We start from the raw sequence: 18616 nt of genomic DNA, 5'->3' as shown, positions 1-18616 counted from the left end.
CTGGTCGCGAACAGGAACAAAGGCGGCCCGGTCCGCGTCACGGTGGCTGCCTACCGGGCTACCCTACCCACGGGACACGCACAGCGCAGTGCAGCGCGCTACGCCAGTCCTACCTGCCAGTGCTCTGCCTGTCCTGTCCAAACCTGCCCGGCCGTCCGGTCCCGACACCAGCAGCCTTCTATCAAGCGTTGTCAATGAGTCACTGCCAGACGCTCACTCTTTAAACCTGTTAGAAACACGTAATTCGATCTAGGGCAGTACTGTATATCGCCCTCAAGGTACATCTAACGGTACATGAGTAAGTTGATCCAGTACACAGGCTGAACAACAGCTCCACCAAATACGTTTCACAAGTTGTACAGGGATATTTCCTAACTGGTCCTTGATATCCCGGATAGAAGCCCTACGACAGAGTCGACGTCCGAGTTGTTGCTGCACATGTTCTTTCGGGAACTGGTCTGGGGATCTTGTTGGCCACGGGAGTACCTCAACATCAAGCAGATATTTCAGAAACATGTAAAATAACTGATGATGGTCGAAGTAGAGAGGATATAAAATGTAGACTGGCAATGGCAAGGAAAGCGTTTCTGAAGAAGAGAAATTTGTTAACATCGAGTATAGATTCAAGTGTCAGGAAGTCGTTTATGAAAGTATTTGTTTGGAGTGTAGCCATGTATGGAAGTGAAACATGGACAATAACTAGTTTGGAGAAGAAGGGAATACAAGCTTTCGAAATGTGGTGCTACAGAAGAATGCTGAAGATTAGATGGGTAGATCACGTAACTAATGAGGAGGTATTGAATAGGATTGGGGAGAAGAGAAGTTTGTGGCACAACTTGACTAGAAGAAGGGATCGGTTGGTAGGACATGTTTTGAGGCATCAAGGGATCACAAATTTAGCATTGGAGGGCAGCGTGGAGGGTAAAAATCGTAGATGGAGACCAAGAGATGAATACACTAAGCAGATTCAGAAGGATGTAGGTTGCAGTAGGTACTGGGAGATGAAGCAGCTTGCACAGGATAGAGTAGCATGGAGAGCTGCATCAAACCAGTCTCAGGACTGAAGACAACAACAACAACATGATATCTCTACGAGCACTGTCCTGTTAAAAACGGCACCACGATACGGTCGCATATAGAATTCATACAAGATGGCTACCCAACCCGCGACGCCAGGAATAGCACCGCTGTGCATCTCCGAAACACTGGACGATAAATGCTAGCCTGACGATATCATCTCAGCACAATGTGACAGCGCTACTTCCACTAGTAGTAATTTCAAGACACTCATCGTTAAATGCATAAGGGCGAGAATCGTATAAGCATCTGTCAAGCATATTCACAATTGTTGCTGTCGCAACCATAAATAAAACTCCAGCTACTATCACTTGTCTCGGTATTGAACAAATAACGTGTGGGAGAAATCTTTGCTTACACTAAGAAAATATGCGACGTAGTTGCCTCCTTTCCATACTATTTCTCCTCTAATTTCCTTGTAAAATATAAAGTTTTCAAAAATCTATGTTTCTCTTTTACCTGTACTGTTAAGCCTTCTTCGACATATTTCTACCGTTTTATTACTTGTCAGTCCCGAGTCGGATATACAATTTTACTGTTACCTAATTTAAGGTATTCTTCATCAATGCTGCCAACCCTGCCACCTCACTATGGGCATTATAGCGTTTATCCACATAGCTTCTTTCAGTTTTTATTATTTCCCCAAAACCTGCCACGAAGTATATATGTAATTTGGATTTATTTTAAGTGAGTTTTAATACACACGTACTGGGGATCTCACAAAGGATTAATAAACATACGTTCGATATTGCAACTGTTTCCATGCCAGATACCATCTTGTTGTCACATCACCCATGAACCCAACTTTTCTCTACGTGACACGCTGTCCCTCATTATCAGAGGGTGATACTGATCCGCACGACGAACATTTCCCCAGTGATCGTCATCCTTCTACGACGCTTCACAGAAATGGCGCTTATGCACTTCCAGACGACCTAACTTCATCCCCGCTGCTGGAGGAACTCCTCTCGGTGTACAAGGTGTTGCTAGAAAGTGCACACACTGCGCTGAACAGCTGTGTACTGATTACCGATATATTATTTTTTTTAAAAAAACATTGTCCTTAAGGATAGCTTTGTAATGTTAACACACTTTACAATCCGGGTCAAATCTCAGAACATTACTGAAGAATGATTATTGAATAAAAATTATTACGGATAGTATTAAACAGCTGACATGTGTTTCTTAATGATAAATGTATACTTAAATGTTAAAGTGGAAAAACAAAAAAGATGCATTGTGGTCAGGTATGACATTTGACACAGACTGTAGATTCGTATCCCGCTCGTTTCTTTATCTACTTCCCTATGACTGCACTCTGTGAAGATAAAATTGACCTACTCGTTAAAGACGTAAAATGTTATGTTTACAGACTAATTTATTTCCTGTAGTAACTCTCCCCTAACTCGCAAGCAGCTTTTGCAACTTGTTTACCCAACCACTAAAGAAGCAGTGTAGGAAAACACGATCTCCAACTTATATTTTTTTATCAATTAACCTCCAAAATGCATAAATATCCGGGCATCTATGAATTTAGGTCATTTTCCTGGGCACTTACCCGGCGATTTGCCGCAACTTTCAGATGTCGACGCATTTGCACCACTAATCGTGAACATCGTCCCCCTACCCCAGCTTATTGGTTCTTCTTACCCATGCACTGTTAACAGTTTCCGTCCTATATGGCACTCCAGGCACAAAATATCCAACCAGCTACGTGTTATCTCAGTTTACACCAGGAAAAGAAAAATTTTGAACAATATGTGTGCTTTCGTGAAACACAACCTGGTAGACGGTGTAATAATGTGATAAATAACCTACAAGACAGAGTAACGGCGGTAACGTTCTTAACGGAAGCATGCAACTGGTTTCTCCAGAATCTTAAACACCAACAAAGCCCGGAAAAGAAGCGGAAGATGAGTCATGTTCATTTGTAGCCGATGTGACGCACATCTAACTATGATAGTGGCCGACAAGGTGATTCAGGGCGGAATAGTGATAGAGATCTGTAGAACAGACAATTGTTCTGAAAGAAGCAACTCGTGGCTGGAGTACATGAACAGCAATTAAGACAATGTAATGCAACTTTATTCCCAGAATGTACATTTTCCCTTATCGTACAACAGCATCTTCACTGAAATCCGACACCCTACGTAAATCGTACCTTTAACCCATACCGAAATACTGCTACAAAACCGACATCAAGAACTTCCCAATAAACCGTTAAGGACATGATCTCGAGCACAAGTCTGACTTAAAAAGCGTTACTGCTGGTGTTACTGATGAACTATTTGACGCAATGCACTGGTGCGTAATTGTTTTTCGAGCTTGAAATGTGCCGATCATAAAAATCAATCGCGCCAGAATTTGTATTTTCTGAAGCTTGTAATCGAAAAATCATTTACATGCATCTGACAGACGTGATAAGAGTAGCCTTCCTGTTTGTGATTAAATCGCTTCTGTTTGGACTACAGAGAATTTCAACTCCTAATGACGATTTCGCTCCATATATTTTTTTTTTTTAAGTGACAACGCAATTCCGTGCACATAACATGTTGATCAGTTCGTTAATTTTTACAAATGCGTTTGTCCTGGCAGAAAAATCAATTAGTCGTAAGAAAATTCTGAGGGACGTTAGAAGTTTGCAGTACGGATGGCAGTAAACTTTCGTAATCAGCTCTCCCTTGGGTATCTACGTAAATGAACTAGATAAATGAGAATGTTACGGAATGAAAACCGTGGCACCCAGCTAGTGGTACTCACATAATCTATTTTCTTTCAGCAGGGGTCTACGCGAATATCAATTCAATACAATGCCAATAACAGCCTGATCTATACAGTACATGCACGTAAGTACCAACTTTGACAAAGCTGTTAACTATGTTGACTGGAATACATTCTTCGAAATTCTGAAGGAAGCGCGAGTAACATATAGGGACAGGAAGGTTACTTACAACTTGAACAGAAACTAAACGACAGTTATAAGAGTCAAAGGCTAACAAAGGGAAGCAGGAAAGTTCAAGAAGAGGATATAAAAACTTTTGTGGTATCATCAATGCCTACACCATTGTGCCGGCTGCCACACTACCGCGGGTCATACATCTGCCAGCCGTAATTCCCGTAGGTGCAGTACTGGCGAGTTGGACAGCGCAGGCACTGCCCATGCGGTAACATTGCAACGTCCGGACAGTGTACCTAAGTCATCTAGCTATACGACGGTACTGCGCCTGCACAAAGAACGTTTGGCCGTGGACTGTCTGACCTGTGACCTACTGTCCTGTGGGGCCGGCAACCATGGTGTAGACACTGACGATACTACAACTATGACGTTTGGTAACGGCGCTGTAATTCTGTCAGACGCAGCACAGAACTTCGAAGAACAAGGGTATCGGTAATGGAGTCTAACTGAATAAAATCAGGCGATGCTGATGGAATTAGATAAAAAAAATGAGACCTAAAAATAGTGGATGCGTTTTGCTATTCGGATAGAAAAATAACTGATGATGGCCGAAGTAGAATAGAATATAGACTGGCAATGGCAAGAAATGAGTGAGATGAGTATACATTCAAGTATTGTTAAGTCTTTTCTGGAAGTGTTATTGGAACCGTAGCCTCCTACGGAAGTGAAACGTGTTCGACAAGCAGCTCAGGCAACAAATGAAATATGGTGGTACTGAAAAATGGTGAAGATTCGATGGGTAGATCGCCTAGCCAATGAGGTGATACTGAAGAGAATTTGGGAGAAAAGAAATTTATGACACATCTTGACTAAAGGAAAGGATCAGTTGACAGGACACATTTTGAGATGTCCAGGATCATGAACTTTGTACCGGAGGGAAGTGTCGAGGGTAAACACTTTAGATGGTGACCAAGAGATGCATACCGTAAGCAGGTTAGCAGGTTCTAATGGATTTAGGTAGTGGTAGTTATTCGAGTCTTAAATCAGTGCGCCCGCCATTTCGCTCGTTCCCACAGGTGGACAGGAAATTACAGTGACGGTTAAATTCGAATTTCTTTATCAGACAGAAGAGCCCTTCATAGAAGCTCGATACCAAATATAAGCACTCTTGTTTCACCTTCAAGATAAGTGCAGAACCGCAGGTAAACACAAGTGGAGTGGCGGAAACATCTTCAATCACAAGATTTAATACAAACAGTCTTGAGATAAAAACCTGGGAAACAAACGAGATAAATTTGAAACTGAGGAGCCCAGCCCTTATCTGAAGTGCCGTGTAACGGCTACCAGCTCTGATCACTGACCTCTTACGAAGCACTCTAGACGTCCGCACCCTAATTAACAAAATTCATGTTGCTTCTGGAGGGGATGGGGATCAGCTCAAAGATTTCCGTCGTGCATAGTACCTACAGGTAAATGTTATACCTGTGCAGGTGTACTAAGTTTGTGCATTTATACAGCTTAAGCCACCGAACTAGTGTGTCGCAGAGGGTAGCTTATGCACCACTGTAACTTCCACTGACCCGACGGCTGTGCAGGAAGAACTGCTGTTTGAAAGCCCATGTGTGACCTCTCAGATATTATTTAACCTTCGGCGTGCTTCATGCAGATATAGGGGCGTCAAAAAGATCGTTACCCTTTAGTCAACAACACGGACTGTCGAAAAAACATCGATCTACACCATCGCATATTAATTACAACAAAGATCAGCACGAAGAATAAGGCCGATCGGATTCTTTCTCTGTTGTGGAGGGGGAAAAAAAGGCACCCTACGCGGGGTTAATGGTTTTTATTTCAAAAATCCGAAACAAGAGAGCAAACTCTGTGGCTATGACGCAGTTTACGAAATTCAGCCGACAGCACGATATCATGTCGTCATGGGTGAGGGTAGGGATACTTCTGTAAACAATTAGTCCCAACTTCAAAGTAAACATTGTTATAAAAATGTTAGCGACAGAATGATATATTTACAGCAACTTGAATGATCACGTGTTCTTCGTGGTACTGACCGATGGGCGGAAAAAGGAAATCCACCGTGTCCTTTGCAAAGGAACATTTCAGGGTTTACCTCAAGCTATTTAGGTAAACGGAGTAAACCTTACAGCTTGATGGCAGGGCGGGAATCTGAACCGCAGTCCTCGCAAATGCGCGTCCATTGTGTTAACACTGCCTCACTCTGTAGGATGCATTAAGAAAAAGAGAACATGAAGCACGGGCGGCCATCAGACCTAACATTGAAGTTACCAGCTTTGCTGCAAGCAATTGGTTAAGCTTGGCTTCAATAATCCGAAATTCGACGAAGGCTGAATGAAAACAAATGACACGATGCAATCGTCAACTCTTGTTTGAAATCTGAAAGAATGCATCAATCAGTCACGCCGGCAAAACCACAGATTACATAACTCGCTCGTCGATTTCACATTACATTCGACATCTATGGCACTGTTTCTGTCACACTGAGTAAAACTATTTTTCCCCTTCTTCTTCCTCGGATATATCTGATTTCGTTGCAGCCGTAGGTTCTTGGCAATTACAGACAGTGAAACAAATGGGAAACTTAACAATAAAACCTATTTACTGTCGTGACAGCATTTTTTTTGTATGTCAACGTACATAACGAAGTCACAGCTTCTTCATTAGGGCTTCAGGTGTCAAGTAAACAGATTCGTTGTAATGTCAACACGACAGAAATGTGTTGTCTTTCAGACTTGTAAGTGCATTCTTAAATGCAATTTGAGAAGTTGAGTTTGATTGCACACTGAATTACAGGAGAACGTATGTAGATTTTCGTTCAAACTTTCAGTAAATCCGTGAATTTTGTTGATTTTTTTTTTTTAGTTCACATGTGTCGTACAAGATTGAACAAGAATCTACACATATTCCTCTGCAATTCTGAATATATTCAACACAATTTCGCAACTTGCATTTAAAATGGACTTAACATCCACATAGAAAGATACTGGTATGCTGACATAGCAATGAGTGTGCTTGCATAACAGAAGTCGTGAATAAGCTGAGACTTTTAAAAGTTCAATGACATAGTAGAAAATCCTACAAAACAAAAGATTTTATTATGAAGTTTTCAATACGTCTGGTATTGACCCTTGATAGTGCAGTACTGTTCTTCCCTTTAGTCCGAGACTGTCGAGAGAAAGTTTCATGATTAGCACTCGCTGGAGAGTTGTAGCTGCTGCGGCGACAGAATTCAGACTTTGTTTCCGACGGTCCTGCGTCCCGGCCGCTCCCTAGCTGCACATAGCGCTCTTTGTATCGACTTATCTAGTGGCCGGCGCGCCCGTCACCGCCCCGCAAAGCTGTGAGTGGTATCTTCCGTCCATAATCTGAGATATCATTCATAAATCCAGCGAGCAGAAAAGCTGACGCGAAGCAAAGACAGCTGGCAGCACAGCTTCACACTACAGACGGAAAACCTACTGTAAACTAGCCTATGCTAATTACTGCAATGCGACGAGAGCACAGGAAAACACTGCCTAGTTTCTTGCGTGCGAACCACACCGCAGATTGCCTGAGACAACCTCGGTTTGAGGGAAACGGGTGAAATACTTGCGTAGCTAAAGAAATACGGCAAACTTGGCAAATTACAGTGCCATAAAGTAGGAACTGAAATGTTATGACTTCTGTGGTACCGATCCCTGTATCAACAAGCATGTAACATGCATTACTTTGTGGGCTCCAGCATCAGTCTTTTTTAATTTTGCACTGTTGTTGTTGTTGCTATTTCAGTGCGATAACTACTGTAACCTACATCCTTCTGAACCAGTTTGCTGTTTTCTTACGTAGGTCTCCCTCGCTCCCTCGATCATTTCGTGTCCCCTCCCCCCCCTCAAACTTTCTCCTGCTACCAAACTGGCTATTCCTTGATGCCATTTCGATTCAGTACCACAATTTTACCTATTCATCTCAACTTCTTCACTCTTCTGTAGCACCACATTTCAAAAGCTTATATTCTTTTCGTGCCTCAGCTGCTTAAGTCAACTTGTACTTACGCAGAAGTCTACACGCTAGCCAAATACCTTCCGAAAACACTTCCTAAAACTTATATCTAGCGGCAACCTAAAACTTATATCTAGCGGCAACTGAACAAACAATGGCTTCTGTAAGGTACCCTTCTTCTTGTAACTGTGACAGACTGCAGATCTTCATATCCTAATTAACTACGCCATACGGAAAGTTGAAGAACGACTTCTTTTTTCTCAGCCGCGCCACGACTTTTATTGCACTGACCACTCCCTAGTACCACACATGACTGCGATCAAAATATAGATTTGCCGACAAATCATTATCATCATGAATAGTAACATTCTTTTCTTCTTCCCATCTCATTTCATATCAAACCATTTCATTTCGGTTCGTGTCACCGTTATATCATCCATCTGAGGTCTGTCTTAGGGATGATATCACCTATCCATTGTGCATGTACAGGAAGCATATTACGGAAAAAGCGAACGTCGTGTATTGCAGCTAAGAGAGGCTAGCCCCCTCTCCCTACTTCCTACCATCTTGTTCTTGCTTTGATTTTACGGTGAAAATTCGCGACAGTCTCAGTCCCTCACCAGATTTTTCAACAATACGTAGGTAATCCAAGCAAGAACAGCAATCCATACGGGCGAAAATATTCAAAATTATCTACAATTCTGCGCGCAATGTAAAGTCGCTAGCGCCAGTCTGTGAAAAAGTGTCTTTTTAAATCGTCGTAGCGAGAAAACTGGTGAACTGTTCTACGAGATCATCAGCGGCACACATCAACCATTCAACACTTAAGACAACTGCTTCCTAGAAGTACATAAATTTCGACGGAGTAAAAGCAATATAAATGGTAATGAAGGAAGAAAGAGGAATAAGCACACAAACGCAAGCCTGGATTACACATCAACGGGGAGAGAAATCAGAATTACCTCAAGGAATCATCCTGGTATTTAGGGAAATTACGGAAAACGTGTCAGGATGGCCGAAAGGGAAATGGAGTCAGGTCGCCTCAAAAGAAAGTGTCTTAAACAATGCGTCACCTCGTTCTGTCCTGATAATGAACGTTAATATTATTACGGAATAGCAAAGCGCGTTCATGTGTCACACAATCCCTACGATAACAGTGTACGTACCAGTAAACCAGATACATCGCCCCCGAGAAATAAAGAAAAACGATTATGTGCAACGACGTTGGTACGACACCATGAACAGGTAAAAGCGTAATAAATAATTTGGAAGGGAGTGAACTGGTGCGTGTGGACGATGACATCCACACCACCGTGAAGCCCGATATTATGTAACGCGGCATGTATAAAAAGTTAGAGGGCCTAAAAAAGGGCGGAGAGACCTATGGGGAAAGGTCGACGTCCCGGATGCCGCACCACGTGCTGGGGTGTGCGCTAGGTCCAGTGGTTTCGGCTCTCCAATACGCGTGCCTTTGTCTCGAGAGCGTTTCGTGCCTACCTCGTTCGCCCACAGTCAGGACCACTTCCTACGCCACTCACCTCCGCAAAACAAACCTTCGCATCCAATACAGCTACAAATTCCTCTCTCACTCTACACAAGCGATCTCTTATTTTCCTCAGTCATGTGCCAGGGTTATCCATGTCCCCATGTCTACAACTTTAATTAGCGACGATCTATTAAACATTACAACAATAATATCGTACTCTATAATCCTGATGTTTGAGACAGGAACATTAGCAAGCTGATAACCAATCCCTCACTCAATAAAAAGAAAGAAAGAACACTAATTTCCCAATGAATTAGGCTAAAACGCCAGCGGAAATAAGTACAAGTTTTGCAAGACATGTTTTTAAGTGACTCCCGATAATAAATGGTACGCAGTTGTTTCTGTATCTGCTCTGGAGGGTACTTCACGAGACACTACTACTCATAGCATTTTGTATTCTTTCATCGCAATCGCTTCTATGCGAATGTGAAACCAAAGCAGTTACGCAAGTAGATAGCTGTTTTGAACATCAAAAGCACTATTAATGGAGAGTTACTTGTTTTCCACTTAGCAAACAAAGCTTATTCAACCTTAAGGACCAAGAGCTTAAAATGAAGTCCGAAGCAGCTGAACATCATGGTAAATTCCACATCAAAAACCATTTACGAAGAAAGAAGCGACTTGAAATGTTGGAAAATGTACAGGGTGTAACGAGAATAGGTGGACATATTTCTACTAGTAACTGAGCACGATGTACTGAACAATATTACATCAGTATTGAAGTCATCTGCAGACTAATAATTTTAGCTATTACAAGTTGTGTGTTTTTAGACAGGTTAGTACCTCCAATAACATATGGGAAGAGCAAGTCATTACTGCTTATTTTTCCCTGGGAAGCAGGTCAGGTGTTGAAGTGTGGCTGCGTGTACGCAAAACAGTTACTCTATATTGACTGGGGTGGTCCTCTTGTACGGTTACAACCGTGCAGAAAGTGCTGCATATCGAGGTACCACGTATAAAAATGCCTGCACTTATACCTGTTACACCCTGTATAGTGTACACGCATTGTCTACTAGAACCAAAAAGGTACTGCATCGAACGTATGGACTGTGTGGAACACCGTGTTTCTTGCGTGAAGTAAATTCTGTCACGCGCCACAAGAGAACACATAAAACTGAATATTCGTTGGGTTCGAGAGTATCTCATCATAACATTTTATACTTTGCACGTAATTAAGTATTTTCTCCTCCCTTCTGATCTACAGGTTACTGCTGCTTTTCAGATTATATAGTTAACTGCGTGAGCACACTATTTCTTTGTTCATTATAATAGTCCGTGACTCCAATGTTCTCACAAGACCAAAACTCACAAAAAAACACGTTTTGCCAGACAGTCTGGAACCGACTCATACACACTCTCCATCTGCGATGCTACATAAAGCCTCGAAGGAATATAACTGCGATCTTTCCCATAAATACTCATACACGCAAAACCTATTCTGCTTGCATCTCCTGACAGCTTCAGTTGTCCCAAGTAAAGAACTGTTACCATGTTTTTACTGCACAAACTTCAATAGGAGACCGTACACAACGGCAAGCTAATTAATAATTCAAGATCCTGCCTCTGTGCATGAAAAACGACGAAGTAGATTAACTTCAGTTACAACGAAAACTCCCTGTCGCGGACCATCGCAGAAACGAGCCGACAAGGAACTGCAATTTCAACGACTGGCAGTTATTCTCAGAAAACAACGTAACATCTTACTGTTTGCCTGTTTTCTTAAGTTCCCCAACACTAACGAATGCTAAACGCCAGCTCTTCGAAGACCGTAGCGTACAGGTCTTTATTTGAAGAAACTCGACGCGCATATTCCCTCTTTTCCGATCCATTGGTATATGAGTTACATCAACGAAATGGCAACACTATCTTCACAATACTGCTACTGCTGGCGATTAAAACATAGTAACTATTCGCTGAGCAAGAGTGAAAATACTACCAACGCCGATCTGAATATTTGGGTTGTAATAATATGGAAGCATAAGCAAACATGTTACGTTTAGGGCCTGCAAAAGGGCTTGGACAGTAATTCAGTACCAGAGGTCCTTATTTGCTTGGTAACACACTTAAGTGGTGTTGGCTTTCGACCGGACGCAAAAGCGTACAATGAACACGGAGAAGCCATTGAGAGTAGGCGCACACATCGCATAAGGTAGCCAAGCCAGGGCAGCAGCGACGCGCAGACACCCGATCTAGCCCATCCGAGGGCGTGCGAGGTGGTCGCTCGCTATAGTGTTTCGGCGCGCCGCGGGCCACTATAGCAACGTGGGAAGCAAGGACCGGTCCCTCCCTTCTCCAGCCTCGGCCTTATTCGGTTGCGGTCGGCTACATTCGTCACGCGCGGGCCGGGATCGGCCCAGCTGCTTCTGACAGCAAGCGGGATGGTCCAGGCTTACGTCATCTGCTTCCTAAGAGGAGACATGGCATCAGCGTAGTTCATTTCAACCCTCGACAACACAACAGCCTAAGAAGCTCACGAAAGCTGGAGCAACTTAAACGAGTCCTAGTTAATCCGAAAGCAACGACTCCATTCTGTCCCTTCATAGCAGTTCTCGTTTCCTTGTACGTTAACTGCACGCCGGCTGTAACCAAGGCATTACCATCTACATATTATTTTGCCACACAGCTACGGAACTCGTATAGTAAAAAAACAAACCCAGTTCATGGTGGGTGCACAATCCCATTTACTGATTGTCTAATGGCTTCCAAAAGTTAATTTTCAGTACTCAACGCAATTGTTGGCTGAATTTAAAGTGTTTTCATAATCTGCTCATTAAGTAATATAATCTTTACTTAAGTAATATAATCTTTACAAAGTAGTACAAGGATTAACAGGCGACGTAACTCAATGTGCGGCGCGAAAATTATCCAGACTACATTCATCTAGTATTGGGAATAATAGCACTTAGCGACTTCCAGGAAACTTTGCGCATAATATCAGGCCTTTCGAAAACTGACTCCACATGAAAGGAAAAAAAAGACTATACCTTACTAAATTTTCTGTCACATTTTGAGTAGAAAAGCGATGTGGGATTCCTAAAGGGATAAATCATCTTAAAATGGTGTCAGTAGTCGCTCAAAAAGGATTTCAATATGCAGCAGCAAAAGATTTTCATAATTTGACGAATAAAATGTCTGAGACGTAGCAAAACAAATTTTAAATGTAAGTAAAATCATTTCTCCTGGACGGACAACTCCTCCTGTCCCACGGGAGACTTTCTATTTTAAAAACTGGTAGCCCGTAAATACAAAAAGTTTAAGTGTAGCTGCATGAGTAAGACTAAAAATGTGTGTATTAATGCCAATATTAATGAAGTCTACATATCCTGTAAATTGAGTCGTTCCATACCATTTCAATAAAAGAACCGTTCGAATGATCAATAGAACATATAACGAACTAACTTCGTTCTCCATCCATTGAAGCTTCATGATCAAGCACTGAGCTTTAATTGATTGCTTTTTTTACTAGTATCTATATTGGCAACATATTTTGCAGCAATGCCACACATACCATTGAATGCGCCTGAAAATATTGTACGACACACAGTTCGGAGATACGACGTCACATAACTGAGATACATGAAAACTACCTTTTGCTTAAAACAAAACGCAAGTTATCCGGACTATATTCACCCATCGCGACTAACTTCAAAACTTTTCCAACCTTTTCCTCGTTTACACGCTTAATGTCAAATACTTGACATTAACTCTTTCTTAATCACACGTCTGAAGCTGTTCCTACACGGAAGTCCAATTCTTTAAAGAACCGTGGGTGTGTTGTTTACTGGAACAAATGTACTGGAATTGCCCATCTTGGTGGAACCATGGGAACACAAGTTCGAATCGAGTAAACAGGATTAATACGGCAACTCTCATTTAATTTTTCCGTGATTTCCCTGAATAATTTGAGGCCATTGTCGCGATCGTTCCTGATACAAATTCACGTCAATTTACTACGAAATCTACCCAACGAATCAAGATATAGCCCGTGGAACAAGTACTTTTCAATGAATCATATATTAAAGGTTTCTTCTCGGCCCGCTCAACTGACTGGTTCTATCTGTGCTTTGTGTGGAGTGCATACGCGCGAGGTGAACAGTTTCTAGCTTTTACGCTGTTAATCTCCTCGAGGTGTTATATGTCAAATTCTCATTCTCTGGAGACGTGTGGCTTCCCTGAGTTTCTATAAATTGCGATTTTTCAATATTTCTGTTAGATTCAGGCACGTGTCAAACAGAACTCTGACATATCAAACCACCCTTCTTTTTACATGTCTGTTGTTTCCGTTGGTTCGTCGACGAGATATAGGTCCAATAAGCCTAAGCAATATTCAACTGTTTTGTAAGCAGTATCACACCAACGGAGCTTAGCCTCTCGTTCGCTTTATCTGGCCCAGGACGTATTCTACGGCAATCCGAGAACGAAGTGGTGACAAACTCTCCGCAAGACTTGTGTCCAAAAACTTTTGCGATTTCACTTTACTGTCTTCGCTGCCAGTTGCCTACAGATAAGGTAAAGGTTTCATCAACCTTAAGTTTGTTTTACCACTGCAGTGCTTTATTAGGTATAGAATACTATGGGAGACTTGCACAGCCATTTATGAGAGGACCTTAAGTTCAACGTAGTCTTCAAACCACCTCGCAATTGCGCATATTTAAAATTAACGAATACTGCCAGGGGTAGGAAATGATAAGAAACCCCTGAGGAAGACCGAGAATCGAATCCGAGATTTTTTAGATCCGTGGTCCTCTCACTTGTCCGCCGAGACGCCGAACCAGAACGATTTTAATAGACACGTTCAACACTACACAGTTTCTACAAGTCTGTTAATAACGACTGAAAAATGTGAGCCATTCATTCCGTGATTATCAATTTCTCACCCATTCTCTCATTCAACGAAATTAATGTTAGCAAAAATGTCTGACTGCAGCAACACAGACAATCGTTAAAAGACACGTTTTTCAGCTGAAATAAAATTGCAATACATAGTTATCAATTTGAAATAGCTGACAAATTACTTTGAACTTCGGCTTGAGCTTAAGTGTCTTAAAACGAGGCACCATTTCTGTGGTGGACTAATCGGCAAGATTATTTACAATATCTCGCCTCCGAAGAGGTACAACATGAATAAAATGAAAAGTCATGATACAAACATTAAAGTGGACCGTGGTTAAAAAATCGCTCTGATTCGGCGTACGTGTTGCTGTTCAAAACCTAAATGAACATATTTATTTTGTAGCGGAGTGGAAATTGTAATAGCATTCCTTGATGGATTAAAACCGTTCAAAACTGATGTCTGTCTGCAAGAAAGTCACACAGCGAAAGAAACGGACCTGGTTTGACTATCAGTCCAGGACAAAGCTTCGTCTTTGAGTGCTTTAGAAAATAACTACACGAATTCTCTGACGGTTCCATGCGGAACGTCATAGCAGATTCCTTTGAAATATGTACAGTAGACTTGAGATTACCGGCACGTAGCAGGGATGAAAAACGATTCAGGAGAGGCAGTACTACGGACGTGATACGTAATAAACAGTGACGAACGAACGAACGAACGAACGAACGAAAACACACACACACACACACACACACACACACACACACACACACACGACCGGACGGATTTGAATTTCGTTGTAACAGAAAATGATATGCTGCAAATCATGGGAAATCAGGCCAGAGCGGGAAGCTTGGGCATTCCAGCGGAGCTTCCTGCTTTATTTCAGGCGCACTGACTACGCTACGGCCTACGCGCACCTCGGCTCCAGCAAGAGCTCCGTATCAGCTAGGCTTCCTTCCAGCTCGCTTTATCTCCGGCGCAGTGGCGGAGGCATTACCGCACAAATATTTGTCGCGCCATTCTCCGGACGCTGTGCGCATTTAGAAATCACCTTTTTCCAGGACCTTCCTACATGACGGAGCAGGCTCTGCATCAATGAAGAACAGAACCTACACAGAAGAGCGGGGGAAAAAGTCAACGAGGCTAAGCTCTAAATTCAAACATTCTAGGTTATGCATAACCCGGACTGTTACCAATATCACTTGTAATATAGAAATAAGTGAAACCAGTCACTTTTACCGATATCCCCACAGCGCGTTCCGGAGGATTACACTTACAGCACGAAGATTTTCTTTTAATTTAATAGGACATAGGTCATAGAGGAACTGTAAATAAAACTTCTCTGGCCAATGTGTCATACTGTCTCAGCGACAAAACGCTGGTTACCGAATCGTATTTACATTACATACTCTTTCTACAAAATGGAGTGAGCAGACAGGAAACTGTCAATGTAACTTAATTTAAATAAACCTTTGTGGTGATGCAGGCACAACAAATTTTGGAAATTTGTGGTAAGGACTATGGGACTATCGGTGCCTAGGCTTACGCACTACTTAATCTAACTTACATACACTCATGCCCGATGGAGGACTCAAACCTTCGGCGGGGGGAGCCGCGCGAACCGTGACGAGACACTCCAGACCGCACGGCTACCCGCGGGGCAAGGCATATTTTGAAACTAGTAAGAACATCAATAAATCTGTCTTGTTACATATATCTGTTTATTTTAAGAGTGAGCCTCTAATGCTGAGTTAATGCCACACATTAGGCATGCACCATCTCCAGATGTTTGACCACCTCCTTCTCAAAGTAATCCTCCTCCTTCTTCGTCTTAGTCTCCTTCCTGACGTTACTGTATTATGCCAACAACGTATTCATCAAAGAAAAAACATTCTTTATTGACGGGGATGGTAGGAAATCTAGTATGAAGTTGCCAAAAATGAAGTCAGATTACATACTGCTCCTGGTCAGGCGTTAAATCTCTTTAATACGAAGAAAGTCTTACAGTAAAATGGACGAGGAAATGGACAGACAAGCTTTGGTACTCAAAGATATCTGCATGTTACATTTAGAGGCATCACGGTTCTCTCTCAGACAACTCCACCCTCCCCCTCCCCAAATGGGGGTTTGAATCCCACCCAAGTTCTGATTCCACGTGCCGTCTAATGCCTATCAATCGTCCAATTAATCAGTAGCATTTCCAGAGGTTATTTACCGTCCACAAACTTCGTAATTGAGAGATTTTACAAGAGATTTATACGTAGCGCCATGTCGCTCAACATGCAGGCTATGGACCCTGTTCAGTCTGGATGTTATAAGGAATCTGCAACTAAAAAGTTGTTTACTTGGGCCATCAAGTCTTGGGTTGGTGGGTGGATGGGGGGGGGGGGTATTCTAAAAGTCACAACCGATAACTTTTCTTACTACTGAGTCGTAATCGATGTATTGTAAAGCGTCGTTCAATCTCACGATGCGGAAAAAGATGCGTTTCGGATAAAAACTCTACTTAAAAGCAGGTACAAAGTGAAATGCAAATGGCTAACTGTATTGATAAATTATTCCTTTATGTGCCGTTCCACGAATGTTATTTTTTTCTTATCTAAAACTGTGATGAACTTCCAATTTCTCCCTACTCAGCACTGCATGAATGCAAAGTTTATTCTGAACCTTTTACCGAAGAAAATAATTCAAATGATGTACTGTTGTTTCACACTTGTAATCTGGAAAAAATGAGACACATTGGTTTGCTCTGTGTACCTCTCTTGAGAGGTATTGGAGTGTGGCCCTATACGGATGTGAAACTTGGGCAATAGGAAGAGAAGAGAGAAGACGGCTAGAGGCCCTGGAGATGTGGTGCTATAGAAGGATGAAGAAGATCAACTGGAGAAACAAAGTAACAAATGAAGATGTGCTTAGAAAGGCACAGGAAACCAGATCCCTGTGGAAACACATCCAAACAAGAAGAGACAAAGTTGTAGGGCATATACTACGACACAACAACATCACTGGAACAATAGCAGAAGGAGCCATCGAGGGAAGGAATCGGCGGGGTGACAAAGTGTACCATGTACCATACATGCAAGAGATCATGAATGACGTTGGGTGTAACGAATACGTGAAAATTAAGAGGAAGGCAGACAGAAGAGAGAAGCGGCGATCTGCTGCAAACCAACCTCAGGGTTGAACACTAAAAGAAAATAAAGAAGACCACTCTTGAGCAGAGCTACACAACTCAAGTAACACATCCTTAAAAATTATTTGAAACGCACCTACAATGTAGTGTAATGAATGACACTGTGACTACAACGAAATACAAAACTGAAGTGGTGATAGCAGAAATTCCAGCAACCGGGAGAAGCTCGAACCATTGCATAGGATATGCACGCTGGACACCAATATGAAACAGTATCACACAAAAATGTAGTGAGCGAAAAACCCCGCGACGTATCGAAATTCTCTCGAGGCAGATTGTTGAGCGAGATGAATCCGAAATAAGAAAGCGGCAAAATTTTGTACGAAGAGCGCCCCAGGGGGGAAATGCCCATCTCTACATACACCGATCTGAAACAAGAAATACGCTGAACTACACCAATTGCGGCAGAACAGTCTACATCTGGCCACCATTATTACGTGGACACATGGTGCCCCGCCATTTCCCCGTTGCGGCCATTTTGTTTTCACGCAAGAGTTGCTGCAAGTGGCAGACTCCTGAAAAAAATTTACAGCAGGTGTACACTCACGTTTTTAACGGCAAAGTGGAGATATTGTATGATATCCGCCAGATTCCATGAAACATTTTCAATGTATGTAAACTGAAAAAAGGCCCGTGTGACATGTCGTGCAAAGCTGTTAACTGCGCTGCTCCAACAGCTACTGGACCTCTACAACCTGCAAGTTTGATGATCAATGAAGATTGTTGGATGCCGGTCTGGCACCGTTGTTGACCTACGCAATGTTTCGCATCATTCTCTTTACTACTAAGATAGATTCACTGCTTTTATAGTCCAAAAATGTTATACTGCGACCGACATTGGCAACAAATTGTCTCAATCGCCAACGAACGTTCACGTGCGAGTAATCTTCGGTAAGTGGCAACAAAGGCGAAATTAGATTACAGTATTTGTAATAAAATCGTTGGCTGTAGGTCGATCTGAAGCCAAATTGGTTCCAAGAACGGGGTGAGGCGTATAGAGAGGTTTGGGATACCAATCGTGCACAGGAGGGATTCACAACAGTTAACAGCTGCCAG

General features: G+C 42.3%; 1 protein-coding gene across 4 annotated transcripts in view; it reads right to left on the bottom strand.

Moving 5' to 3' along the window:
- LOC126273106 (myb-related protein B-like) overlaps nucleotides 1-18616 on the bottom strand; it is a 186957-nt gene that overhangs the window by 110072 nt on the left and 58269 nt on the right. The window lies entirely within an intron of this gene.

This window comes from Schistocerca gregaria, chromosome 5 (genome assembly GCF_023897955.1).
Source record: "Schistocerca gregaria isolate iqSchGreg1 chromosome 5, iqSchGreg1.2, whole genome shotgun sequence".
Taxonomy (NCBI): domain Eukaryota; kingdom Metazoa; phylum Arthropoda; class Insecta; order Orthoptera; family Acrididae; genus Schistocerca; species Schistocerca gregaria.
This window is presented reverse-complemented; position numbering and strand designations above follow the sequence as displayed.